Source organism: Dermacentor andersoni, chromosome 11, assembly GCF_023375885.2.
Source record: "Dermacentor andersoni chromosome 11, qqDerAnde1_hic_scaffold, whole genome shotgun sequence".
In the NCBI taxonomy this organism is placed as follows: Eukaryota; Metazoa; Arthropoda; class Arachnida; order Ixodida; family Ixodidae; genus Dermacentor; species Dermacentor andersoni.
Window position 1 is genome coordinate 28,342,912 of NC_092824.1, and position 27,380 is coordinate 28,370,291.

General features: G+C 45.6%; 1 long non-coding RNA gene across 1 annotated transcript in view; it reads right to left on the reverse strand.

Moving 5' to 3' along the window:
- Positions 1 to 442: 442 nt before the first annotated feature.
- Positions 443 to 27,380, reverse strand: part of LOC140214116 (uncharacterized) — a 69,410-nt gene continuing 42,472 nt past the window's right edge. The window contains exons 3-4 of the long non-coding RNA XR_011891047.1: positions 21,723 to 21,776; positions 443 to 529 (exon numbers count right to left, since the gene is read on the reverse strand). This is a non-coding gene — a long non-coding RNA (uncharacterized lncRNA). The remainder of the gene's footprint in view (positions 530 to 21,722; positions 21,777 to 27,380) is intronic.

Consider the following 27,380-nt stretch of genomic DNA (forward strand, 5'->3'; position numbering starts at 1 on the left):
CTTACGCCTAAGGAATAAAATGGCGCACTTCTAGTGGCGCATTAGCTGCAGGTTTTGCAGCGCTGGTTAGGAATATTAGCATTGAGGTCTTGAGGGGACACTTGTGGGAAGTATAGATCAGAAGTTTTCAGAAGAGTGGGCAATTTTTCCAGTTGGTGTGCATTTTCTTTCGGCTTTGCTGGGTTAAACTTAAGTATCCGAATTCTACTGAAAATAAAGCACCGCAGGGTCGTGAGTCCTGTATACATCCACTCCGTTTATAAGAAAAATGGGGCAAAAGATACTCCCGTCATAGCACTCTCAAACTAGCCCACTATCCCCCCTCCCCCAAGAACGAGGACACACACACAAAAGGAATCGTAAGGACGTTGTGCGCCCTTGAATTTGTTATTTAGATGCAAAATCCTGGCTTTTGCTGGCGAGTAGGAGATCGTTCCGCGCTGTGTGCGAGGCGCGCCCTCAGAAAGCCGTTCTGCAGTTACTCGGGTAAGCGTTTGACGAATTGGTCCAAAGTGTAAACGACGACCACCTGTAGGAAACGTAAGAACAAATATTACGGCCGTGTCAACACACTTGCTGGAATGTTAGGCGGAGCCTTAATTTTGTTTGCAACAAGTAAAAAGAAATGTTATTCCTACAACCACACCCCGCATGCGATTTCGATTGATGTGCAAGTACACCCGAGCAACAGCTCAGGTTCTACAACGCCAGATGTTTTCTGACACTTCGCTTCTTAGTAATGAGTACTTAAGTGTTCGTATTCTGCGCGGCATTTAGCAGAGTATTGAACGATTTCCTACACGGAAAGACGAAGAGAATCCCCGGCAATTTACACACGCAACCACGAAGGTCACTCGTTGCAGAATCTATCTAATTATGATGACATCATCACTGGAATCACTCCAGTCTTTATTACTGTTTCAGTGCTCGGCCCACTTTACATAAACATTCTCTGCGTGATGTCCCCAGATTGATATAAAACTGATTCCGTGATAAGCTGTGTAGTATGAGAGCTGTACCCGTCATCGGTTCAGTTTACCAATACACTCTGTGCATGATCTGCCCAGTTTGCTATTACATTGTCTTCGCGATTGCCTTTTATAGCGAAGCCGTATATGGCTGGACTTCCGTACAATTCTTTTCTACGTAAACAAAAAATGTCATCATCAACGACTCATACACGCGTAAGCATTCATACTTCCGTAGGTAAGCAACTGTGCAATGGCCCATAGCCCCGTAAGGCAGAGGCTACAAACACTCAACAATGTGAAGCGAACAGGGCTTAAATTCTTTCTAATCCCGCATACTACATAGAGAACAGCATGTCCAAGACTGTCATCATCAATGGCTAATAATGAATGATTGAAAACAGATTCATCAATGACCGCCGTGAGGAATCACTCATACCCATGTAAGCAGGTAAAAAACAAGCAAATGACTCATAGTCCTGTAATGTTCATGGCTGCTCACTTTGCGATAATTAGCTGCGATGACACTACCCCTGTTGTCGTTGTCGGTTATTTCAATGTGGATGAGTTGTTACCGAATAGGGAGCGATTTACGCGTTCCGTGCTGCAGACATCCCTTGCGAAGCTCCACCAATCCGGCTCACCCAACCAACCATCGGCCCACGTGCATCGATTGGTCATTATGAGACAATGTGATTGCAGTTGTGATTGAAATAATGACCACCGATGAAGAGAATCAATGAGTTCGTAGCTTTCTTCAAAATTATGTATCACCTGCGTGTCATGTGCTGAACAGCTTCGCTGGTAAAACACCTTCGCAGAGTGGATTGGCTCATAAGTTTTTACATTTAGAACTTCTTTGTAATTGGCGCAATTTACAATTGCACTGTCTCCGCCTTCTGCCGAGCTTGGTATTACACTGTTTCCATAATCGGCCTTTTTACTATAAGATATATCTCCGTGATCGGCGAAGTTTACAGCCTGACTGAGCTTCTGCGATTACGAGCCTCTGACAGCGCTGGACTGCTTGAGACTGTTATGGGGCATAAGATTTTGTTCGTACAGCTTCGGAAGGTTTAACCTGCACTCTAAGAGCTGCCAGAATTGCGTTTGTTGTCCGCGTAGTGGTCAGATTTTTGCTTGGGCCATCCCAAGAAGCTAAGAGTGAAAGGCTGTGTGAAAAAGATGCTCGTGGCGTTTCCTGCCATGTTTTCAAAGTTGCCGTGTACTTCTGCGGATTTTGCGAGTTCCAGGTGGCATGTATTGTGCACTCAGCAGCTATCGCGTCTGTTACGTCGGTGCTTTGAGTGCCTTCATTCGTGCTTTTCATGAACCGTGAAAATGCTGCACTGTTAGTCTTCGTACTTTAGAAGGTAAGCACAACACTGAGCCCCACAGTCATGCTTTCCTTCATGAGTTTCGCAAAATCTGCCATGCTCATTGCTGCATGTGTATTGTGGATTTCTCTTTTAAAGCGAGTGAAGTTTATTTACGAAGAAGCATGTATCGCATATCGGATTTTTCTCGCTTGTAGTAGCGGCATTGGTACACAATCGTACCTTCGCCGATTAGTCCTTCTGCTTTCAATTTAAAATGTGTGCATTTAGGCGTGTAGGATTTGTAGATGGTGCAGACATGCTCTGTCGTAGATACCCATATCCCGTATCGTAGACGGTCTGACGAGCTTGGAGCATAACGGCGGGTGCTTTCTGCGTTCGCGGGAATTCCGCTATAAATTTTACAGACACTGAGCTAGCGTAATTACTGTTGTTAAACGGCACGAATAGCGAGAGTGCCGAGATGGTCATTAGTGTGACCATCTTGGAGGCCACGCTAATGAATTCGCTGGGTAGTGCGGTTAGCTAATAGCAGTCGACGGCAGCCAGGAGGGAGACTTCCGGTCATAAAGCTTTCGAGCGAAACCTGCGACAGTCCCTGACAGCTGGATCACGTGGCTGTGACGTACCTTTTATTCAGGTCTAGTCAGACCGGAAGCCGTAGACAGTTTGCGAACAGTCAGGGACAGGATAATCAAAGAGGCGCATTGTTTAGGTTATCAGCCCAGCGTGCTAGTACACAACCTTCGTGATCGGTCTTTTACTTCAAGAGTTGTCTACGTGATCAGAGGAATTTACATTTTCAGCCTGATCTGCTCAGCTTCATATTAAATTGTCTGCATGATCCGCCGTTTTACTAAGGGAGCTTTCTCTGTGATGGGCGCAGTTTACAATGATACTGTCTCCGCGATTTGCCTAGTTTGTTATTGCACTATCTCGTGATCGGCCCAGTTAAGTGTTGCACTGTCTTCATGATTAACCTAGATTCATGTTACCCTAACTACTTGATCGCCTCTGTTTTCAATTGTACTATCTCCGCGATCGGCCCGGCTTATTTTACACTGCCACCGTGATGGACCCAGTTTGCATCACATTCTCTCCTTTATCGGCAAAATTTACTTTGACATTGTATCTGTGATCAGCCATGTTTACAATTACACATGTTGCATGATCGACGGTGTTTTCTGTTACATTCTTTCTATGGTCGGAAAACTTCACTGTTTCACTATCACCGTGATCGGCTCAGTTCGCTGCTGTGCTCCATCATCGGTAAAGTTTACTTTTACGCTGTCTCCGTGTACAGCCGTACACGTGTCGATTTTTGTCGATCATGACAGCAGGGTAAGAGAAAACTGAGTCGATCATGGAGACGATGTTATAGTCAACTCAACCGAGTTGACTATAACATCGTCTCCATGCTCGACTCAGTTTTCTCTTACCCTGCCGTCATGATCGAAAAAAATTGTTATTACACTGCCTACGTTATTGGCCCTCTGTACTGTGACTGCTGCCTGCCTGATCAGCCCGGTTTGCTAAAAGGGTTGCCTCCGAAATCGGCGCAGTTTACTGCTGCATTGTTTCCGCGATCGGCCTTGTTTACAATAACAGTTGTCTTCGACATCATCGAGGTTACTATTACATTGTCTCCATGATCGGGCCTCATTACTTATGCAAATGTCTCCGTCTTCAGCCCGTTTACTGTTACACTGTCTAAGTGATTGACCTGTTTACTATTACACAGGCGCCTCGATCGGCCCTTAATAGCCGGTGTGAGACCGATGCAGCAGACGATCCAGATCCCCGGAAGAAAGTTAAACACTCGCCCTAATCCATTACGCTTTGTGTTCCTACTAAAGTAAATACATGTGGAAACAAATTTAGCACAAGAGTTTACTCGGCGAAAACTACCAGGAGGCAACACGTCACGACCTAATATTCGTACCATCCGTTAAGTGACGCGAGCATTAGGAAAAGAATGTGAAATGTAGGTAACATATAAACGTTTATTTTTTTTTATTCCCGCGTAATCGGAAACGTTTTGCGTATAAAGGAAGTTATGGTACGCGACCTTTCTTTATTGCCTTACTCAGGGACAACGAAACGACGCGCCACCGAGGCCAGACCACAGGGCGGCTGCACATCCGAGCGTTTGGCGGTCCGGCGTGCTGTGTATCCATTTTCTGTGTAGCTTGCGCCAACAGTTTGCTGGGCATGTTTGTTTTTTTATTTAACAAGGGCAAGGTTTTGTTTGGCATAGTGCGCTACATTTGAAGCAGTGTATGTATAGGAGACGTTGGCCCCAAAAGTCGCTGTGACGAAGTTACCGGAAAACAGGTCGGCCGCTTTAGCGCAGTTAGTTTGGAGTGTACTGAATCTCATAGGGCAAAACGTTGTGGCATTTTTTGTGGGAGCCAGCAGTATGTAGCTTATTTCGGGACGTTTAGGGCACGCTGGCCGCAGCGGCAGATGTGACGTATGTCATCATCATCAGCAGCAGCAGCCTATTTTTGATGGCAGCTGCAGGACGAAGGCTTGTGCCCGCGATCTCCAACTGCTCCTGCCTTGCGCTAGCTGATTCCACTTTGCGTCAGTTAAAGAAAGGTAAGTCTATCGTTGTCGTGCGGTTATTTTCAAGTTTACTGAATCTTACGGGATGACGTTCGCAACGTTTTTGTAGCCCCGCAATTGCACCGAGCTTCTTTGGGCACTCACACCTGACGAAAAAGGGACGAGTGTTCCTTAGGAGAGATAACACGGGAGATTGATACTTGCGCGGGCAGAGAGCCGACCGAAAGATAACGCGGATGAGCTCAATAAAAAGAACTTGAACGTTGAAAAATTACGTATTCTGATTGATTGAAACACGCTTTGTAGTCTCACATTTCTAGAAGGCATTCTGCGAATGTCTGGCATGGAGCCTGTGTTGCAGCCATATCTGCACACGAGACGTCTCAGCGCGTGAATGGAGGTCAAATTACGCTTCAACGGGAAATCTTTAAAAAAAAAACAGGAAATAAGGCCTGGGAATGGGGCAGTGCTTGGAAATTATATAAATTTTTTGCCAGGTAACTTTTTTTCAATGCCATATTTGTAAAAGCGAATTACCTTTGTTTGTGATGTCGGAAACTTATTACTTTCGCACGTTTTGCCTCTACATGTAGTTTAACTATAAGATTCAAATACCAAAAAGGCACGTGCCTGCAATTTACTTTTCTTCAGCTGATACGGTCGGATGAAGTTTCATGCAGGAACTCCGGCAGTTTACCGGGGTGCCACAACAAGAATGAGGCAATAATCGAGAAGAAAGAGGATTTAACAAGCGGCCCCATTCTTGTATTAGTCGTATCATAAGAATTCAAATCATAAAAAGATTAATAAGGATATAGCTGGTACCATACAGAAATTCTATAGCATTAACAAGAGGGTGACAGGTCTTGTTGTGAAACTTAATAAGACGTACAAATTGAAGGTCGTACAGGTCTACGCCTCTACATAGTCATGATGACCAGGAAGAGGAAAGCTTCTCTAAAGACGTGGAATCGGCGATGCGTAAAGTCAAAACAAAATACACCACACTGATGGGCGACTTCAAAGCCAGGGTAGGCCAGAAGCAGGCTGGAGACAAGTCAGGAGCGGAATGTGACGTAGGCTCTAAGAATAGCAGTGGATATTTATTAGTAGAGTTTGCAGAACAGAATATAATGCGAAGAATGAATACCTTCTTCCACAAGAGGGTTAGCCGAAAGTGGACCTGGAGGAGCCCGGCATCATACCAGATGTTGACGTGCTCGGCAAGGAGCGCTGCAGTGACCATAGGATGCTAAGAACTCGAATTAGCCTAGACTTGAAGAGGGAACATAAGACACTCGTACATAAGAAACCGATCAATGACTTAGCGGTAAAAGGGAAAATGGAGGAATTCCGGATCAAGCTACCGAATATGTATTAGGCTTTAACTCAGGAAGAGGACCTTAGTGTTGAAGCAATGAACGACAGTCTTATGGGCATATTATGAGTGTGCAATAGAAGTGGGAGGTAAGTCCGTTAGACAGGATACTAGTAAGCTATCGCAGGTGAAGAAAGATCTGATCAAGAAATGCCAATGTATGAAAGCCTCTAACCCTACAGCTAGAATAGAACTGGCAGAACTTTCCAAGTCGATCAAGAAACGTAAGACACCTGACATAAGGAATGATAGTATGGATGGAATTGAACATGCTCTCAGGAATGGAGGAAGCCTAAAAGCAGTGAAGAAGAAAATCCGAATAGGCAAGAATCAGATGTATGCGTATGTAAGACAAAGCCGGCAATATCATTACTAATATGAATGAGATAGTTGAAGTGCCTGAGGATTTCTATAGAGATTTATGCAGTACCAGCGGCAGCCACGACGATAACGGAGCGAGAATAGTCTAGTGGAATTTGAAATCTCACAAGCAAAGCCGGAAGAAGTAAAGAAAGCCTTGGGAGCTATGCAATTGGGGAAGGCAGCTGGGGAGGATCAGGTAACAGCAGATTTGTTGAAGAATGGTGGGCAGATGGTTCTAGAAAAACTGGCCACCCTGTATACACAATGCCTCATGACCTCGAGCGCACTGGAATCTTGGAAGAACGCTAACCTAATCCTAATCCATAAAAAAGGGGACACCAAAGACTTGAAAAATATAGACTGATCAGCTTACTGTGCGTTACCTACAATGTATTTACTAAGGCAATCGCAAATAGAATCCAAAGGACCAGGCAGGATTCCGTAAAGGCTACTCAACAATAGACCCTATTCACACTATCAATCAGGTTATAGAGAACTGTGCTGAATATAACGAACCCTTATATATTGCTTTCATTGATTACGAGAAAGCGTTTGGTTCTGTAGAAACCACAGCAGTCATGGAGGCATTACGGAATCAGGCTGTAGACGAGCAGTCTGTATAAATACGGATAGATATCTATAGCGGCTCCACAGCCACTGTAGTACTCCATAAAGAAAGCAAGAAAATTCCAATGAAGAAAGGCGTCTGGCAGAGAGATACGATCTCTCAATTGCTATTCACAGCGTGCTTACAGGAGGTATTCAGAGACCTGGATGGGGAAGAATTGAGGATAAGAGTTTATGGAGAATACCTTAGTAATTCGCTATTTGCTGATGATATTTCATTGTTCAGAAACTCAGTGGACCAATTGCAATGCATGCTCACTGGCCTGGAGAGCCAGAGCAGAAGGATGCGTCTTCAATTTAATCTGCAGAAAACTAAAGTAATCTTCAACAGTCTCGGAAAAGAACAACCGTTTACGATTGGTAGCGAGGCACTGGAAAAGGTAAGGGAATACGTCTGCTTAGGGCAGGTAGGGTGACCGCAGATCCGGATCGTGAGACTGAAATAATGGAAATGAAAGTGAACGAAAAAACAAGTTGCCGCAGGTGGGAGTAATCCCACAACCTTCACATTTTGCGTGCGATGTTACACCATTTGAGCTACCGCGGCGCCGTTTCCCCATCCACTTTATTGGGCATTTATGTTTCCTAGTAAAACCCTGGGACTGTTAGCCAGGGCCACCACTCACAGACCTTAGTGGTGGATCTTTCTGTATTTTCGTATATTTCCCGGCTTAACGCACTATCCAAAATTTTTTTATCATCAAAAAATAAATCATTCTTTTCTAAGGGAGACCACGTTTATGTAGTTTTTCGACAGCCACTGCAACTATCATGTGACGGCTCCGTGAATTTCAAGTGCATTTTTACATTGCATTCTTTATACACCGAAATGTTTTTCTCATGTTATGATACGTTAAAGAGAAAAAAAAAGGAAAAATGAGGGAGCAGATCCAACTAGTTGAAATATGTAGGCGGCGAAGCTCTGTGTGAGTGCACCAAGAGTCGAAACACGAGCACATGGAGAGACACACAATTTATACGAGTCCCTCAATTAAGCGGAGTTGATGTTTACGAGTGTCTACGATGGACACCTTGAACGCATCATGGCTTCAGAGGCAGCATGCGCAAACGTGCGTAGCACAATTCCATTCCATTATATTGGCAAAAAGAGCTTACCTCGTCTTTACTGAGCAGTTTGTGGATTGATGCATGGATGGATGTTATGAGTGTCACCTTTGGAAGGAGATGGTGGGTTGCGACACCAAACCCTTGCTATTATAGTGCCTAATGTCCTACTTAGGCTAAAGAAGTAAAAAAAAAAACTCAGGATGAATTCCCATAACCAAATTTTCTGACCCCCTTTGTGAACTTTGTTTTTGAATTTCTGCGTTTTCTGTAGTTTCCCTACTTTAATTACACCAATTTTCCAATCGCCTCCTACTAATCTCTTTTGCGGGCATGTTTGCATGCCCCCTAATCTCGCTGAACCCAAGGGACTCAAGGAGTCCAGTGGTGCCTGATTCGACCGCTGGGCAGACATAATTTCATTCTAATAAAATATGCGCCATCATTTCCCTAGCTTTACCGCAGCAAGCATACGCTAATTTTTCCTTCTTATGTCTCGCTTTTTAGGTGTGCGTTCTAAGGCATCCTGATCTCGCTTCGAAAAGTAATCAGCTTCCCTTATAATTATCATAAATTGTTTCTTTCCTTATTTCGTATTTGTCATCTTAAACAGTTACTCATGGCCGGTTTTTTATTCCATTGCCGCCACCCATGAGAAATATTTAACCTCTCTGACTTTCCGCTTGACGAAAAGAACTAGCTTCCTAGTTCTTTTCCTCCCCTGTGAATCGATGTTTTGTTGTGTACAAATACCTCAAGACTCTCTCTGCCCATTTACTTTCTTCCATATTGCGCAGTTGCTCTTCATAATCAATTTTCCTGCTAGCTTTCCACACTTCAAATCTTGTTCAGCCCATATCACCCTGCACAGCGTCATTTTTTGTCTTTACGTGAGCGCCCAATGCTAGGAGTCCCACTGACAGAAATGCGCGAAGCACCCAGATTTGCGAACCACTCATACACAGACCTTCTATGTGGTGCAAGAAAGTTATTGAAGAAGTAGAATTTCTCTAGTTAAAATGCATAGAAAAATCATGAGGTATGACACACACGCAACCTACAGAGATGATAGCGCAGAATTGCAATTTAAATACACGAGGAAACAGAATTATGTTACGCGAACACTCAAACAAATCCCTTCTCCAACGATACTACATTACACTGACAGGCCACGGCATCCACCGTTTGCCTGCTGGCTCACGAATATCTTGGAGGCCACGAAACGGCGCTTCGGGTTCCTTGCAACACCTCCAGATGGCGATAGCCTTAGCCACATGTGAAGCCTATGTGGCCTCTGCCACATAGGCCACGTTGGAATAGTGCCCAAGCTGTAGCTTCCTCTTAAGAGGAACCTTTAGCTCCGATGCAACTCCGAAGCTCGGACTCAACTCAAATACAAGTAAAAAGCAAGAACGCTTTTCTGAGATAACCTCTTCACCGATTCTAAAGAACTTTGTTGCATTTGAGAGGGAAAGTTGAATTTTAGTGAATGCTGGAAACGTAATTTCGATTTACGGTCTGCTTTTTGTTTCAAAATTTCAAACGTTCAAAATTTCGAAAGTAAGAAAAATAGAAGCAAACAGTTTACAAATATATAGCTGTCCATCAACAATATATATCGGGATTCTGTAAACGGGATCCATTAGATCATTCAACCGGACGAATTCGATGTCTCTATATTGTTACGGGAAGGAAGAAGCGTGCGCCTATTAACAGATGGCTTTTAATGGCTGAGCCAACAAGCGCAGAACAGCGAACTCTTCTTCTTCGTCGCCAAGGCCACCATCAGCATCCTCTTCTTCCCATATTACCGACTGTGACGTCACCCCGTCGGAAAAAGTACCTTATTGATGCGGCTCATCGGTCCGAGAGAGGTAAGGTTTGAGACGGCTGACGTGGATGATGTCAGAGAGAGGTGAAAGTACCGTGGCATCCAGCGGAGACACTTCATATGGGACAGGGGTCACCTGGTGAAGGATGCGGTAAGGGCCATAGTATCGCGATAGCAATTTCTCAGAAAGACCAACACGCCGAGTTGGATACCAAAGTAGTAAAAGAGCACCTGGTTTGTAGTCTACGTCCTGATGGCGCTGGTCGTAACAGCACTTCTGGCGTGTCTCTGAAGCAGAAAAACGAACGCGAGGCAATCTGGTGTGCTTGCGTCGCTGTGGCTATGACATCCCGAGTGTGGTCGGAAGGAGAGTCTCGAAAGGCAAAGTCGGCTCACGGCCGAAGAGGATATAAAAGGGAGCATAGCCAGTTGTGTCGTGGCGCGAGGAATTGTAGGCGAACGTGACAAATGGTAGGGCAATGTCTCTGTCGCGGTGATCGCAGAAAACATACATTGCTAGCATGTCAGTTAATGTGCAGTGCAGGCGTTCCGTAAGACCGTTAGTTTCAGGATGGTAAGCGGTAGTAAGTGTGTGTTTAGTAGCACATGATCAAAGTAGGTCATCTATGAATTTGGCAAGCTAATATCTTCCGCGATCGGTGAGAAGTTGACGAGGTGCGCAGTGGTGTAAGATAACGTCATGAAGCAAAAAATCAGCGACGTCTGTAGCGCAACTGGTCGGTAGGGCTCTAGTAACGGCATAGTGAGTTCTATAGTCCGTAGCGGAAGGCAATCCACCTGTCTCCGTCATTCGATATAGGAAATGGTCCGATAAGATCAACGCCAACGCGAAAAAAAAAAGGAACGGTCGGTATATCCAAATGCTGCAGCAGACCGGCAGGAGGCAAAGCTGGCCTTTCCGATGTTGACACGACTCACACGCGGCAACATAGCGCCGGACGGAGTAGTGTAGCCAGGGCCAGAAAAACCGTCGCCGTATTAGGGCATAGGTCTGCGTGACGCCAAGGTGTCCAGCGGTGGGAACGTCGTGCAGTTGCTGCAGTACAATCTGTCAAAGATGAGAGGGAATGACGGTTAGGAGCTCGGGCCCGTCGGGGTGCATGTTGCGGCGATACAGGATGCCATTTTCTAGCACGAACATGTGGAGGAATGGATCAGGCGGATCAGAGAGCAGGCGTCCGATAATGTGCCGTAGCGATTCATCGCGTTGTTGTTCAGTGCCAATGTCTTGCAAGGCAGAGAGCGAAAAAACGCAGGTCGGCGCGACATCCGTTAAACCGTCCGGTATATCGACGGGATGGCGAGACAGGCAGTCGGCGTCATGATGAAGACGACCCGACTTGTAGACCACAGTGTATGTGTATTCCTGCAGCCGTAGGACCCAGCGAACGAGGCATCCAGTGGGATCCTTGAGGGGGGAAAGCCAACAAAGGCCGTGGTGACCGGTGGTAACTGTGAATGGTAGAATGGTGGTAACTGTGAATGTAGGGTCGGGACTTGCCCACCGCCCAAATGAGGGTGACACTCGCGCTCAGTAATCGAGCGGGAGGGAGGAGGCGGCTGGCGTAGGCGATAACGTGGTTGCGCCCAGATTGGCGTTGAGCGAAAACTGCGCCGATGCCGTAGCCACTGGCATCAGTGCGGATTTCTGTCGGAGCAGAGGCGTCAAAATCGGCGAGGACAGGAGGTATGGTGAGCAATGTGATGAGCTGTGAGAAAGCAGGCGCTTGTTCAGAGCCCCGACAGAAAAGAACGTCTCTCTTCAGGAGGTCAGTCAGGGGACGGGCAACAGGGGCGAAATTTTCCACAAACATGCGAAAATAAGAGCAAAAGCCAGCAAAGCTGCGAACATCTTTGGCACAAGTTGGTATGGAAAAATTCTGCACAGCATGAACTTTAGCGGGGTTGGGGCGAATGCCTGGCGAATCGGCGAGATGTACGAGCATGGTTATCTTGTGGTGATCGAAGAGGCACTTGGATGAGTTGAGCTGCAAGCCAGCGGCGCGAAAAACAGAAAGAACAGATGAAAGTCTCTCAAGATGAGTCGCAAAAATGGAAGCGAATACGATGACGTCTTCCAAGTAGCACAAAGAGATGGACCATTTCAAACCACGCAAGAGCATGTCCATTATCCGTTCAAAAGTCGCCGGAGCATTGCACAAGCCACAAGGCATTACCCGGAGCTGACATAGGCCGTCTCGTGTGAGGAATGCGGCCTTTTCACGGTCAGTTTCATCCACGGCAATTTGCCAATATCCAGACCGAATGTCTATCGCTGAAAAATAAGTGGCACCGTGGAGACAATCCAGAGCATCGTCAATGCGGGGAAGTGGCTATACAATTTTCTTGGTGATCGTGTTTAGGTGACGATAGTCAACGCAGAATCGCCAGATGTTATCCTTCTTTTTGACGAGAACAGCATCTTGTTTACCTCGCCGTGGATAACTTGTCGCTCAGAGGGTGACATCCGATATGGGCGTCGGCGAACAGGTACTGCATCGCGGGTATTTATATGTTGCTTCACCACTGTAGTTTGACACAAAGGGCGATCGTTCAGGTCGAAATTTTCGGAGTACGACTCGAGGAGGCCACGGAGCTCTGCGGCTTGTTGGGTTGGGAGGTCCGGTGGAATCATCGTAAGGTCGTCGGTCGGAGCAGATGCAAAAGGAGCAGAATAAGCATTGGTCGAAGAAGGCGCAACAGATAGAACGGACGTGTGGCACTCGTGCGATGGTGACAATGTGGTAAGAGACATGCCTCGAGGAAGTACTTGTAGGCACTGTCCGAAACTTCGGATGGGAAGACATGTTACGGACAGACATGTTACGGACAATTTTAGTGAATGCTGGAAACGTAATTTCGATTTACGGTCTGCTTTTTGTTTCAAAATTTCAAACGTTCAAAATTTCGGAAGTAAGAAAAATAGAAGCAAACAGTTTACAAATATATAGCTGTCCATCAACAATATATATCGGGATTCTGTAAACGGGATCCATTAGATCATTCAACCGGACGAATTCGATGTCTCTATATTGTTACGGGAAGGAAGAAGCGTGCGCCTATTAACAGATGGCTTTTAATGGCTGAGCCAACAAGCGCAGAACAGCGAACTCTTCTTCTTCGTCTCCAAGGCCACCATCAGCGTCCTCTACCCACATTACCGACTGTGACGATGTCATGTGAATCTGTTAATCTGTGTACAAGGGTCCTGCAAAAGCGGTATTTCCATATCATTACTTCTTTTCAGATTCATATGCCACATATCGACTTTGCCCGCTTTTCATGTATATAAGATGCTATTTACAGAACTGTGGTGTCATTTTTCTTTGCTGAGTTACAGAGTTTTCACAGTTAATAGTATCGCTTTCTGAAAATTTTCGCTTTTTGCCAATTTTCATTTAACATTCACGACCTAAACAAAAAATGATAAACATCGGTCACTAGAATTTATGTTTTTCTTTATATTCAACAAAACTTGTCATGTTTGGCGCAGCGGTTACCGAGAACAATGAATTCTCCTTCTACAAGTATTTAGATAGGAGCAACCGAGCTAAAGCTTCCTCATAAAGGCGAAGCTTAAGCGTCCTCCAAATTTTTCTGGCAGCTTCGAGGCGTGTGCGTGTTTTGAGGGTTTGCGCGGAGGCGTCTGCGGCTTTCGTGCGTGTTCTATTGTAACTGCGAGCATCTGTGTGTATGTGTATGTATGGGCGGGGTCAAACAAGCACGTGCAGTCAGTGTTTCTTTGTATGTGCATCTGTGTATACGCGTTCTTGCGTCCGTGTACGTCGATCTGTGGTTGTGTCTGTGCGATTGTGTGTTTGCGTGAAGATGCGTGCGTGCAGGTATATGGGTGTTCATGTTTTTAAGTGAAATTGCCTGTGTGTGTTCGTGCGTTTCTGTGTATGTGTGTGTTTATGCCTGTGTGTGCGTACGTGCGTGAGCCTGTGTTTGTGATTACGTATGTTCGTGTGTGTGTCCATGAGTGTGCGTGTCAATAACTACGTTTATGTTTGTGTGCGTGCATGGATGTGCGAGCAGAAATGCGCAGTGTTAGGTGCGTGTTTGAACTTGTTTCGCACTGATATATAGACTGGCCGCCCTAAAAATGCGACGGAAAAGCAATAATCGTAATCTCAATGATGATGTAGCATGTACAGACAGGTGAAGTCAATTTATTGCGATCAGGCACTTAAGAGCATTAGGCAAGACGTTTATCATGGAACTTCTGTCTATTACCCCGATTGTTTTCCCGCCTTATTCTGTCTCTGATGTCCGCTGCAACATACTTCACGGCACCGAAGAAACAAAGCCGAAGTTGTGAGGTTGGGGGTGGGTAAAAAGAGGGGGGGGTATAACTATGGTGAATGACGGCTAGTATTTTCTACTACGGAAAATTTGTTTGTGCAAAATAAAATATGGCCGAAGCTGTATCGTGTGTATCGTTTGCTAAAACCTCTATCAGTGACAACAGAAGAAGACGATTGTAAATTCCATCACAATGGTATCAGTAAGGTTCTAATACCTACATTTATTTTTATGGAAAGAAATCAATCGTTTCGCGCAGGCTGGCAAGAACAGTTTTTGTCTTGATACATGCAAAGAAAACCCGTCGTTCAGGCTCACAATATCAATGTTCTTGAAAGCAGTCCCGCACCGCTGCGGTGATTTGTTGTACACTGTAAAGCTTCGCATCATCCCTTGAATACGTTATACTCATGATTTCTCCGTGAACTGGGATGACCAATGTACCAGGAAGCATAAATCACTCCTAAATAAGGTCATGTTGTAGGACACATGCGGATAATGTGTTCAAACTGTCTCGTTTAATAGCAGTGCTTGCAATAAATTACTTATTCTGCGACTGAAGACACTATAATAACCTAGTACGCATGTTTTGCCGCTGTTCTTAAGGATGGGAATGTGACAGCATCATTAAATATGCACACAAAGAGAGAAACTCTATGCGTCATATGCTGGACCACTTTTTAGTATGCGTGATGTATTTCCGGTACATTCCTGGAACGTTAACGCTGATTTTGTCTGTTGTTTGTGTTTCTACTGAGCACTGCGTAATAAAAAAATAGAAAAAGAAAGGCGTGCGTGACGACAATAGCGCTGTGCATTTTAGAACTTACGCGAAGCACTAGCGATTGCGCCGGAAGGTTCAGTGACTGACGCATAAACAGCATCGAACGCAATCACCACGGAAGCTATGCACGGACACACCGTAATGAATGCGACCACCGAAACGCATCATGCGGACGCGTGTATGTAGCCCGGCTCCTCTTTCGCTCTGCCCCCGCGTACAGGCTGTCCCATATAGCGGCACCACCACTAAGCTCGCCGGTGGCGCTTGTGTAAATATATAATTGGAGAAGGTTTTCTGGATGTATGTGACGAAGGCTTGATTCCGCTCTGTACCGGATAAATTTAAAGGATATTTTTCTTAATTCAGAGCGGAACTTACTCAGCGACATACACCCATTGGCCCAAGGTAGTATAAAGACGCTCATTAAAAAAAAAAAAAGACAGCACACACCGAACGTCACGCACCGAGTGAGCAAAGTGGGTCCAGCAATTGGTCCCGAAACGGCTTCCCTGAGAACAGCAGCCCAACGCTTTACCCGTCAGACCATGGGACCCACATTACCACGCGGCCCAAGTTAGCGGGAAAAGTTAGGTACTCAGCCCAGCGGTACCTTATCTGCGCACAATGAAAGTACCGAGAATTGTTAATCCCGTTAAACGTATGTCGATATCAAATACGTTATTCGCGAAGACGAGTGTATTGGGAACGGAAATATTTTCCTGCTACGGAAACCCTCTGCTTAAATGAGACGCTAATATGTGGAATTTCGAAAGCCTCACGTGTTACTTGCCTACGCAATAACAGCGGTGTCGTCCAGCGACACGGTATGATTTGCCCTATTATTAGACAAGCAGGCTGTCTACAAAGGGCTGCGGAGATACCACAGAATGGAATCTCTAGCGCACTTGAGCAGCGACATTGGTAGAGTAATTAAACTAATATTTATTTTCTTTTTCTATCTATCGACTTCGCCTGGTATATTATGAGAAATTTGATCTGCTGTGGTGAATGAGTAGTTGCGCATTTGTTTGCACTTTCCAGCTGCAGTGACGCATAGCTGTATTTTGTGGCCTTAAATATTACTAGTCAATGTATGTATCCAAGGCTAACTCTTGCGACTGAAAGCGAGAACTATAATCTGTAAGTCTTGTTTGCTACCAGAATGCGCACTCGATGTTTGGGCAACGTTTCGTCCTGCATGTGTGAAATTGCGCAGCGTGCGTATTGCGTTACAGGGCTTGGCAAACTCGGTGACGCGTTATGAGAAAAGGGTACTTCCTTTGAAAGGCGTGGCAGACCACTGCGGCGTGGTAGTGCTCGTGGGAAGCTTTTTGAGCAAGCAATAGGATTTTCTGCCGTTGCTATGTCATATGATCTAATTGAGCATAGAACGCAATAGAAGGTAAATGGGGACGTGTGAATTATCGCCAGAACTGGCAATCTAGATCCACACTACATTCCATGGCAGTCAAGCCAGGTAACCTGACGTCGTGGATCGGAGTGAAAAGCGTTGTGTTATCTATGTGTTGTTGGATTAGCTGGGCAATATAGACGTCGTTGCTGTCCGTCGCAGCCGAGCGCGCGGAGCAGATTCGCCCCGGCTCTGAAATGGGTAGGCCAATCGTCATACGTATTCGTTAGGAGCAGGCAGCTTTCGATCAGCAATGTTACGAGCAGAACCGGGAAAGAGCTCGTCTATGCCGTGCTGATGCTGCAGCCCGGTCATAAGAGTAGGCCCGTGCAGACGAGCGCAAGCAGCAACTGCGTACCGAGGATCCCGCATCCTACCAAGTCGGCGTTTAATGAGCCGTTGGGATTAAGCCGCTGATAAACACCGGGGCGGCACGTTTCAGCTTCACTAGTTACCACCTGTATGGAGTGATTGGGAGGAGATCTTTTATTACTTTTTCCCTCATATACCCACATTAATATTACTCTGCGTGATCTGCAAAGCCCAATAATACACTGTGTCAGAGATCGGAATATTAGTATAAGAGCGGTCTACGTGATCAGCTCAGTTTACTATTACAGTATCTGGATGATCTTCCCAGCTTCACATTACACTGCCTTCGTGATCGGCATTTTTAGTATAGGAGCTGTCTCTGTGATCGGCGCAATTAACGAATGCACTGGCCGCACGATCTGCCAAGCTTTATATTACACCGTGTAGTAGTCGGCCTCGTTTACTCGCGCACTCTCTCCGTCGTCAGTACAGTTCACTAATACAGTTGCAGTGACCTGGTCAGCTTGCTATTACACTGTTTCCGTGATCGGGCTTTTTTGCTGAGGAACTGTGTTTTGGATCAGCCCACTTTACTACTGCACTGTTTCCGTGGTCCGCCCTGTTAGCTTCAGGCTGTCTTCAATTTAGGCCCTGTTTGCTATTACATGGAATCCGTTATCATTCGAGTTTATTGCTACACTGTCCGCAATATCGGTAAACTTTACTTTGGTACTGCCTCCTTGATCGGATGAGTTGGCTATCGTATCGTAATGATTGGATGAGTTTGCTCTTACACTGCTTTCGGGATCAGCAACGTTTACTATTACACTGCTTCCGCGATACGCTCAGTTTACCGTTACACTGTCTTCGTGATCGTGCTGGTTTTTCATTATGCTGTATCATTACCGGCCCTCTTTACCATAACAGCTCGATGATCCAGCTTAATGATCAGCCCTGTTTGCTTTAACAGCTGTCTCTGCATTCAGGGCAGCTTTCTGTTGCTCTGTCTCAGTGATCGGCCCTGCTTGCAATAACAGCTGCCTCTATTGCCATCGAGATTACTATTACACTGCCTCCGTGATTAGCGCTGCTAACTTGTACAACTGTTGCGTGTTCGGCCCGGTATACTCTTACACTGCCCACAAAGCAGCCAGAAACTCTCCCGGATCGGGCCTCATTACTTGTTGAGAAACCAATGCAGTAGACGAGCCAGACCTCCGGAAGGGAGGCAAAGAAAGTTTACCTTCTTCCATTACGCTCAGTGTACTTTTCAAATACAGCCACAAGAAATACATTGAACAAGAGAGGGCACTTGACCAAAAGTGGCAACAGGAAACACGTCAAGAACTAGGGTTCGCATCTTGCGTTAGCTGACATGAGTGTCCACACAAAAAAAGAAAGCATGTGAAATGAATTCCCAGACAATGGTTAAATTGTTTTTATTCCCTCGTCAACGGAAAAGCATTGCCTGTGAAGAAATTAAAACTTTGGGAGTCACATTTCTTGCCTAGCTTAGCGACAAGGAAATTACAGGCCACGAAAGCCATGCATCGGCTGGCTGTTGGTAGAGAACATGTTTTATTGGCATCCCCTTCCAAGCAGGCTGGTGATACATGGTCACCTAGCCTGCTTGAGTTAACCAGATCCAGGACATGCAGCATACAAATGCTCTACGCAACTGCTACATGCCAGGACACCTAGTGGAATATAACGGAGAACTGCAATTTTATGTTTGTACACATCTACGCAATGTGGCGCGATGTCACATGGCGTGTGAAATGGTACGATACCACGCCAATCAAGAAGATAATTTATTGACATCGCCTTTCAAGCGAAGCGGTGACAAACAGTCATGTAGCCTGCTCAAATTCATCAGGTATGCCATACATGTTTTGCATTGCCTCAACATTTGCACATCTCCATGATTTGCTTTTCCCTCCTCAATACTTTTCTATCTACGTTGTACCACCACCTATGCAACTGCTACATGACGTACCAGCTGCTGTTATAATATGCATCTGTAATGCACACGGCGCACGTATTGATGCTACTCGCTGCGCATCTCACATCGCAAGGCAAGTGACACAGTAGGATGCTAATGATGATGATTTATTGGCTGTCATATTGGGAACTCGGCGGCGACATGGTCCCCTAGAATGTTGTCCTCTGATATGAGAAGTGGTAGGAAACGATGCTAATGATGTTGATGATGTTGATTTATTGCCATCGCTTTTCAAACGAGGCTGTGACATAGTCGCCTAGCCAGCTAGTTTATTCAGGCACACAATGCATAATTTTCTAGCATTCATGAATACATCTACTTAAACATCTATTTTACCTCGTATCTTTAATTTCCTTATACCGCTACCTGTGCATCTGATATACGGCCTTCTGTCTGGCGTTGTAATATGTAACTGCTGCGCAATATTTGTATGTATCGACGCAACGCGGCCCGCACGTCACATCACGTATATATTCGGATGCTAGGACGCGTTTACAGGGAATATTTTCGCTGCATGCTAGCAAGCACTGGCGTGGCTCAGCAGTTGAGTAGTTGCTTCCCACAGAGCGGGCCACTGTTCGATCCCGCCGCGAACTGGGCACTTTTTTCTCCGTCCCCGGGAGAGCTACTACGGACACCGGCGGCAGCGGACCCCATCGCCAACCGAAACGGCCATTTTAATGAGTCCAGAACAGCGTACGCTGTAAAAGTGTACAACCATTGCAATCTATGGTGCGAACATAAGGGGTACCATTTCGGAGGTTATAAAACAAGTAGAGAACAAGGTAATGATCTTGCAAAGAACGATGAAACTAAAGATGTTATTGCGTAGCGTTGAGACAGAAAAAGAAGCGCGTGGGATCAAGGATTTTAGTAGGATGTCCATGATGGCTTGTTGTTTCATACTTGAAAAAAGGTTAAAACTGCGCGAAGAAAAATAAACGGCTGCAAGCGAAAGACATGCACAACATACCGTGAGCCATCGTGGTGTGTAATGGGTTGCTTTCGCTTGGCTTCGTTTCCTTTTGTTCGCGCAGATTTAACCTTCTTTAGAGTTGGACAAAAGAGCAAGGTGCCGATATTTCCATTGACACCAAGAGAAAACAGAATGGAGATGGGCAGGCCATTTAATGCGCTGGGAGGATATATGACGGCCCATTAGAGTTACAAAATAGGTACCAAAAGAAACAAACTGAAGTTGTGAAAGGCGATGGAATTAGGAGGGGTGAAGAAATAAAGAAATACACTGGCGCAAGTTGGAATCAGCTAGCGCAAATCATTTGTAATTGGAGATTGCTGGAAGAGGCCTTTGTGCCGCAGTGAACAAAAAAAATAGGCTACTGCTGCTGCTGATGATGAATCTGCTGATGTACATGCCGCAGTGCCTTACTTGCGATAGCCTTGTGCTGCTGAGCACGAAGCGACGATTTCAATTCTCTCCTATGAAAATCTCTCTAGAAATGAATTGTTCATCGTACAATTTTTACAAGAGCCTATCAATGACAGTCACATTTCTATGGGGGCGCAATGCGAAAGAATCATCCGTACCCTTCATTGCGACATAGACATTACCTATCGCCGGATGCTCAAAATGATCCAGCAGTCCCGCCCTACGGCGTTTCCCATAAGCAACCATTCACACTTGGGGCACCCGAGCTATTAGATTTGCTGACAGCTACGATACTGCCGACAGTGCGTAAAAGGGTCATGTTTTAGAGCGCAGCTCTTAGACTCCCGTTCCTGCGTCGGCGTTCCTGCGTCGGTGTGTATGTCGTCTTCGCAGTCATTGTGCTTCATGCTGTACGTTATTTTTGATCATGAATTACCAACTACCTCAAGCAGCCACCCTAGTTCTGCCTCGGCGTGACCGAGCGAAGTATGAAAGCGAATGAGGATTTAAAAGACGCGACGAGGAAAGCGGAAAGGAGGGTGCGGCGAAACCGTTACATGGAAAATGGAGGAGGGTATGGCAAAAGCATGAAAAGGAAAGCCTAGAGCGGCGAAGACGGCTGCGAGATGGTGCCAGAGTGGCGGGCGTCGTGTGGGAGTTCTGTGGACGCCGGCTGCTGGGAATCACGCAGACGCGTCACAAACCCGCTGGCTCTCGCAATCTCCAGATTAGCGAGGCAGCAGCGCCGCACTTCGCCCCTTTTGCAACGTGCCGCACGAGAAAGATTGTCCGCGCCAGCCCCTATATTGCGAAATTAAAACACCTATAGATTTGCGCAAATTTTTGCCTTAGGGCGTGTCGTAATTGTCGGTGATGTTGTGTTTATATCGCTCCTTTTTTTTAGCTCACACACACACGCACGCACACACACACACATACACACAGATGTGGAAAGGCGCGCACGAATATAGCTGGATTGCGTCAGAGAAAGAAAACCTATTTGGAAGTTAAGGCTTTGGCCCCCCTACTTCTTTCTTTATGTTTCCATTGCTTCTATTGATTGCTTACGAATTTTGCAAAAAAGCAGCTTATGGTATGCCTATTACATCATTACAGTGGACATAGTAAGAATGATTCACTTCACTTACTTATGGAAGCTATCACATGTTTTCATTGCTAAAATATTATGTTGCTTACGATTGCAGCTAGTGCGACTGTGTTTTCTAGCTGCATTATTGTAGTTTTCGTTATTTTAAAATAAGGTAATTCAACAGTGATGTTCGAAACCTTATAGGGAAGTGCCTCCTATGAAATCAAGCAGCTTACGTAGGCTTCTGTCAGAGTACTCGTGGTTACTCACCTCAATAGAAAGCCCAACTATGAAGGTCACAGCCGTCAGTGTCAGCTCGAATAACTGAAAATGAAAACGAAGAAATAGATGCATCTCATGATTGTAATAATCCATATATTGTGTAACCCAAGCTTACTAGGGAGCCGTTTGTATGCCTCACGCAAATGGTTACATTTAATAACATGAACATAAGGTGGAAATATTGACGCACATATTTCATTGTTTTTTTTCTATGACCGTTTTCCCCCCGTTGACCAGTGTTACAAATATGTAGATAGGTGCAAATTGCGCCCGGATGATGTTGCCGCTCTTTAGTGAGATTGGTTTCTCCAATCAGAATGCGCAATCCAGATGAATGGTGGCGCCGCGTCCACAGCAAGGCTAACGTCCCCAGCGATTTACCAGGTACCTTGCAGCAACACAGTGGAGATAGTCGAAGGTACCAGTAGCCCTTAGATTACAGTCACCATTGGGAAGGATGGGCATGGGATCGAGCGGAGTACACCCTTGAAAAAACGTTGTGGGCCGCACGCGCTCTGCCACATGTATCTGATCTTGCTGTGAGGTTTTGACGTACGGAAAACATGTTCGCCTTAAGACGTGGCCCTGAGAGCGCAAGCATGACTGCCTGAAAGTGGATACGCGGAATATCTTTGAAAGCTCCCACACGAGCACCACGAGCATGGCTATAATAAAAAGGGAATGCAACGACAGGGGATCAACTGCACGAGCGCATGGGCTTTTTTTTTCGGGTGCTATCTAATTCTATTCTGATAATTCAATGAGCACAAAAAACTTGGCAGATACATATTGTGTATTGGTGTTGCGATTCCTCTCGGTCATCTAGTACGGTCGAATCGGCCTGGCTACTGCAAGACCAAATAATCGAGTCACTTTCGTACTTGCAACCACTCTGTTACCCGGCCTATTATCATTGAGTCAAAAAACGGGACTGCTATCGCTTCCGTGGATTTAGGCGAGTGACATTGCACATTTAGATGGTGATATAACTAATGAGTATGTAACACGGATAACTAGCCCTATGTGAAATCCACAGACCACTTGAATACACTAATTGATTTATGATTCAAAGACCCTGCATATAACTGTTACAATGAGCATGAAATACGGACCAATGGCTGAAACGGCTCCGAAGCGGCTTAGTTCACCGCTGAATTACAGTGTATTGAGCTCCGTATTGAAGTTCCCGCTGTATGTTAACCCTACATCCGGAACTGCTTCCTGGGCGCAGTTCTAATACAGCAACAGTACCTGTACGTTGTCATGTCAAATTTCAGTGAATGAACACTGGAGAAGGATAACAAATAATACAACACGCACTAGGACAAGTAAACGCCTATGAGAGCCTGCCCCTCTCTACGCCTCAGAATAGCGGCCGTAAAGCAACGCTGACTGAATACAGCACACCTTTGTAGGCTTTATGCGATCCCTTATAAATAGGCGGCGCTTGACCCATAATTCAAATTTGAACAGCGGAAGACTGTGCTCTCTATTATTGTTTTGCTTTCAGTGATGTTTACTATTCTATGATGTACTTCGCCCAATTCGCAGGAAAAACATCTATGTAACAAATGTAACAATTTATTTTTTTACCGTGAATACAAAAAGACATCTGGTGGAAGTGCTCCTTACTTTCGTACTTGGCACCCTGTGCACCACAAAGCTATGAATCGCCATGAATTAATGATCTAGCTTCATGTTCTAAGGGCAGCTGCCGCAAAACGGGTGCTTACCTGGAATGACAAGGAACCTAATGCTCAAACGAACAATGATGATGGCAGTTTCATTGTCAGCATCAACGGTCGGGCGTCTACAGCCGACGGAACCAACTACATTAAATTGAAGTTCATGGGATGACCCAAACCTGGCTTGAGTCATTGGAGAGCGTCTGAACATTCAATAGCTGAAGCTCTGAGGACGAGATGCGCTCCAACTTTATTTCATACGAATGCTATCAGCAAATGGATCGAAGATTGAGAGTCTGCGTTAAAGACCGAGAAGCGATTGCGCAGCTTGTTCTTCAAGGCATTCAGATAAGTGATACAAGGAGACCGGGCCCTAACTCTTCCTATCGCCCGAGTACAACTAAATAATGAGAACGTCGCGATATGAACGGAAAAATGATGGGTCTCTCTCGGCACGCCAACATTACAGAGGAAACGAAAACCTGCTCTCAGACGTTTAGAGCAAAGTGACATATTTTTGCCTGAATGACACGGACCGAGTCACAGAGTTTCATACTGCCACCGCCACTGCTTCCGTGCGTCGCCTTGCGCGACTTCCCAAGTAAGACGGGTCTTTGATGAGCCTGGCCATAAGTCACTATGCTATCACTGCGAAGGAACGAGTCACGTCTACCAACAGGGGCCATCCAGGCCAGCGAAATGGGACTGCGAAGCTTCGGCGCAAAACACCCTTGTACGCCAGGAAGAACGTCGTGCAGGCTTTACCAGATACCTGTCGCCAAGAAAGTTGAGAGTTTTACAGTTTTCCTTTCGCCGTCGTCAGGTCAGTACATATCACCACCGCCCCGAGCATACCCTGGCCAAACCCTGGACGGTACGGTAGCGCTCGTCTTCAAATGTGAAAACAGGTACCAATTGAGGTTCAGTTGGTTTTCGTCAAAATGCCGAGGACCCACCTCGTTGACAAAGGCAACACAATAATCATATCTACAACGTAGCAGCGACACCGCGCCCTAGGAGGAATACTTGAAGCAAAAACTGCGCCTCGTCTCTCACGCCAAATGGCCTGGTCTATTTTCAAGGTCATGTCAAAGATGCTTTGTTCAATATCCACAACTTAAAGTGTGTGAAGCACACGGCGTTGTGCGTCTTTTATTAGCCGACCTCTCGTGTATTTGAATGTTGTCATCGTCCTTGCTGTGACTTCCACAACCCTCAATGGTGACTTCGAAGAGTACTTGATGCAATCAAGTCATCAGGGCTCACCATGAAAGTACAAAAGTGCCGCTGGTGTCTGAAAACTCCCTCTTCCTGGGCAACCGTCAGCAAGTCTGCAGTATATTCTGGCCTATTGTAGACCGCTGCCATCGCATAGCTTACGCAACCCACCTAGAAGAAGCCAGTACACCGATGTCCTGTACTTTGCGATTACTATAGGCGTGTAGTAAATGACTTCTCTAGCATAACCACGGCGCTTACACATCTGAGTGAACCAGCCGTCGAGTTCAAGTGGAAATCAAAAGAGTTATGAATATTTCAAAACCTGGAATGATGCCAGAACTTGCCACGGCTACAAACTTCGATAAAGAGGCCAATACGGAAATGCAGTTCGACGTAAGTGGTGTAGAACTCGCCGCGGAGGCCTTTCCAATAAAGCCAGGTTTGAAAGGGTGACAGCCTAGGCTCTTCACTTGCTCTTGAAAGCTGGAGTCGTTCATACTATGGTGGCAGAAAAGCATCTTGAAATCATTTGTACTGCACCAAAGTTGCGGCGTTACTATAAGGCAGACCGTTAAAAGTGTTTAGCCACCCCCACGCGCTATGTTGGCAGCAAGCCAAAAGGACCCATGAGGTCACCTCGTACGCTGGAGTCTCAGACTACATGATATTCAATGTTGAGGCATCAACGTTGCTAAAGTTCAGCATCACCCAGTTGAAAAAAACTACGCGAATTGCTGTTGCAACTACAAAAATTTCTGTTGCACGACAGAAGTTCCTGGCGTGTCTGTAGTTGCGACAGACATTTCTGACGTTACGACAAAAATTCTCAAGTCGCAACAGAAATATTCTGACGCAAAGACAAAGAGTTCGGAAGTCGCAACGGAAACAATAGTTATGAAGTCATTAGAACAGTTTTCTATCTTGACAGCGATTCTGACATTATGACAGAAATTCTGTCATCGCAGCAGAAAGATTCTGTCGTAACGATGAAGAGTTCTGAAGTCGCAACAGAAACGTTCTGTCGCGACAACAAGAGTTCTGTAGTCACAACAAGAGCTTTCTATCCTGACAGAGACTCTGACGTTACGACAGCAATTCTGATGTCGCAACAGAAATATTCTGTCGCGAAAACAAGTGTTCTGAAGTCATGACAACAGCTTTCTATCGTAACAGCGATTCTGACGTTACGACAGAAATTCTGTCGTCGCAATAGAAAAGTTCGGTCGCAACGACCAAGAGTTTTCAAATCGCAACAGAAACGTTCTGTCGCGACAACAACAGTTTATGAAGTCTCAACAACAACTTTCTATCGCAAAGCGATTCTGACGCCTCAACAAGAACTCTCTGTCGGGACTACACATTTTCTGTCATGGCGTTAGAAATGTGCCACTTTCTGTCGCAGTCAGTTCTTGCGCCGCGACAGAAGCGCTTTCTGTCGCGATGCTTTAAAATTGTATGTCAGTTTCGCATCGGTGGTGTACACTGTACTTTTCTCTTGCGCGATATTGAATCGTGCTTTTCTGAAGCCGGCAATGCTAATAGCACCGACACCGATATTAAAGTGGACATGGTCAATTGTTATAATCGTGCCGTGACGAGGAGGCACCGGCAATGCCCTACCGGCCTCCTCAAAATCGGCCGCTGATCGAAATCATACCGTCTGCGCGAATGGCTACGTATCCGCTTTTTTTTTGGTAAGGTGTGGCACACAGACCTGTGGACACACCTGTGCCGTTACACTGACACATTAGTTAGTTTCCCAGAAATATTGCATAAGCTTTGCGAAGCGAAAAAGAAGTTTTGCGTTGTTTCACAAAGTTGTGGGAAAAGCTGTCTTCCTCGGGTCTCATTATTCTAGCACAGCGCTGCCGTGAGAAGCCAGTATGCTGTCAGAATGAAGACGCACCCAAGAATGTTTATGTTGCTATATTGCACTGAACACACGAATTATGTGCCCACTCAAATGTGTAAACAGCGAGAGATAACTGTCGAAATAAGCAATAACTAGCCTAACAGTGCCCCTGTTAACCCTTGTCTATTTCTGAATTTCTAATTTAATATGGATATCGTACAGCGAAGTCGACGTTCTAGCACTCCACGATGTACCTGTCGATGGTAACAACACTTTTGCTCTTCGAGAGATGCGGCAGTTGACGCGGTAGGGTGATAGCGCACCTTGGCTCTTAAAATGCAAACATCAATGCAGACAAGAGATTCTTACTGTTGACATATCCAAATGTACACTTAGAGACATGTTCGGCGTGGTGCAGTCTTCACGTTCCAAGTTCGAATCCGCAGCGGGCAAGTTATTTTTTTACTTCGATATTTTCTGTTTTGTACTAAAAATTTACATAGCCTTAAAGAGGCTTCTGTAAATTTTTAATTAAATATTGATCAACGACTACAGAACTTTCTACTACAGGAAGCCACACTACAGACAACAGAACATCCGACAACACAACAACAGAACGACAGAAACAAAGTCTCAAAATACGGCAGACTGTAATTTCCTGTTCCGCTTTTCAATTGCGCAATGTTGCCGGATTCGTGACACCAGCGTCTCGAATCCAGCATAATTGCTGCACTCAGGTATGTGTGGGCTTACTGAAAGTTACCTTCACCCAAAAAAAGATCACGTAGTCCTGACACCTGTGACAGAAAGGACGTTTCACATCCGCCGCCAAGGCTTGTGAGTAGCGGCGCTGGCTAAAACTCCCAAGGTTACTTCTAGTAGTAAAAC